This window comes from Rhodnius prolixus, unplaced genomic scaffold, assembly GCF_049639745.1.
Source record: "Rhodnius prolixus isolate KJV_2025 unplaced genomic scaffold, Rpr scaffold_2, whole genome shotgun sequence".
NCBI classification, from domain to species: Eukaryota; Metazoa; Arthropoda; class Insecta; order Hemiptera; family Reduviidae; genus Rhodnius; species Rhodnius prolixus.
The window spans coordinates 28,627,588-28,629,990 of NW_027411592.1; the positions used below are offsets into that span (position 1 = coordinate 28,627,588).

Sequence of the window (2,403 nt, forward strand, 5' to 3'; positions counted from 1 at the left end):
CCAATATAACACGTTCTTGGGCGAAAGGCTGGACTAAAAGCCCTTCCGACACCGGATACCCAATTAGCCCTTGAGCACCTTCCTGTTCGCAACGACACTCCTCTAAACAGGCCCAAAGGTATGCACATTCGTCAGCTAATTCGTCTCTTTCCTTCCATGACTCTTTATCAGTGTCCATAGGTCTTATCCGATTAATCCTACTGGTCACATGCTGGAGGCCGGTATCTATTCTTTTAATATCCCCTGGGGCTGGTAGGTCGCCTAAGGCAGCTATCCTTGCCTTCAGTGTCTGTACCTTCTCACGACAAACCCCCAACTCGCTAAGAGTAGACGTAAATTCGGTGGGAAATACCGCCTTTCCTTCTCTTTCTAATTTGAGAATAGGTCTCAGTTTCTTCCTCAGCTCCTCTACTGATCCCCCATCCGATAGGCGCCTGACCCTAGCTTCGTACTGAAGTTCGTCTTTGTTTAACCTACCTACATCCATGGTACACAGGATAACCAAAGAGAAAGGCAAGGGAACAAGGAAACGAGAAGGTAAAGAGAAACAAGGATCAATAGGGAACACTAAGAGTTAGTCCTCAACTCTCCTATTTAGGATAAACAAAATAAAGACTGTATATGGATACTACAGACTAGATTTACAATAAAAAAGATATACTTCTCTCTAAAGACCACCCTTCGGGCCCCACGTTGGGCGCCAAACTGTTACGCTCCCCGATGGGGAAGGCAAAGCAGTGCCACTAGCTCAGTGAAGAAGGGGTGGGGAAGGGCGGTTTATAGTTGCCTTGAGCGCCACGCTGTTGTTTCGAGTGAAATAAGTACCGGTTTCAAGGGGATAAATGAAGATAAATAAAAGAAAATAAAATAATAAATGATTAAACAAATGGTGTAGGGAGAGAGGATGTTTATGGGCTGGTAAGAGTAGGTTCTTGGGGGTACAGCAGCGAAAACCCCCAATACCCGGAATAGTAGGTTGGCTGGAGTAAAAGAGAGAACAGTAACTATAAGGAAGCAGGAATTTAATTTAATTTAGATTTACGGAGCAATCAGTCATCGTGTAATGCACCAGCTACAGCAGGTCGTACTCACTTCAATATCAGAATAGGCTATTTTATGATCTATAACAGAAAATATAATGCTTGGTTAGCAATTCTTGAACATGAATATTATATTAGTTATACAAACAAAGCTTGGAATTAAATTAATGGGCCCAGCTGACCAAAGAATATTTTCAACACATTGTATACATTTAATAAGAAAAATAAATAAATTTAAATAATAATAATAGTAAAAAAAAAAAAACTTCAGTTCGGAATAATAACAGATTCAAACTTTGTCAAATTGTCCAATCTCCATTACCTTTGCTACCACCAGCGCTGGGGTTCACTCACCGCTCCTTTTAAATTCAACTTGAATTGGGCAGACGCCTGGTTCTCTACTCTTGCCTGTACGCCTTTAGAGTTTTCGTTCTCTCGGTACACGATAAATCCTCCTGCAAGCGAGTTTTCGTTTACTTTTCTTCACCAGCTATCCAAAGGCTCAACTTACTTCGCCAGCGTCAGAACCAACTCTGTTCGGTTCGCAACTTTTTTTTTCCTCATCTGCTCCCACTGCCTTCTGTACTCCTGGATTTTCTCTCTTCTTTTGTTTCCGCTCACTTTTGGTCTTCTAATCCTTTCTTTTCCCAACTATTACTAAGCCTAATTTTTTTTTTTATTACACAAAATCAAATTCACTTCATTAAGAGGTGCATTACAAATGACTGACCCCCCTCTCAACAAAAAAAAAAATATTATTTATTTATATATTTTGGTTTTTGTCTGTATAAATAATCACTGCCTCTCTCTCTTCCACCAGACTGACTGACCTAGCTATTATTTTCTTTTTAACCCCTAACAATCTGTAATATTAATGAGGAGTAAAATTTATAATAAAATAGTACTTTTCTTCTTATTCAATCAAAATACTGTTATAATATTATCATTTTGAAATTTCTTATAAGAATCATGTTTTCATTCATAACTTGTAAAATATCGCTTACAGAAAAAACCGTTCAAGTAAATTTTTCTTTAAAAAAATAGAGGAATCTATTTCTGAAATAAAAACCGCACCTTCCCATTTGAAAAAATGAAGTTGGTGCCTGTATCTCGCTTCTGGAAGCACAAATTAAATTTGGATTTCTAACAAAAAACTAAGGGGACACGTATTTTTTAGTTTTTTTTTTCTAACTATTTTAGTCTCCGAGAAAAAGTCGTATATGGGACACCCTGCATATATACATATTTACTTTTATTTGTTTATTTGTATTCATATGAGTACTGTAGTTGAGTATCTACAAAAGTATTTTATACAGGAGAAATAAAAATCTCATTAAAAAGGTATTTGTAGGCATCTTCCATT

At 37.5% G+C, this 2,403-nt stretch overlaps 1 pseudogene; it reads left to right on the plus strand.

The window, feature by feature from the left end:
* Positions 1 to 1,287: 1,287 nt before the first annotated feature.
* LOC141450193 (uncharacterized) lies at positions 1,288 to 1,899 on the plus strand (annotated as a pseudogene).
* Positions 1,900 to 2,403: the final 504 nt, after the last annotated feature.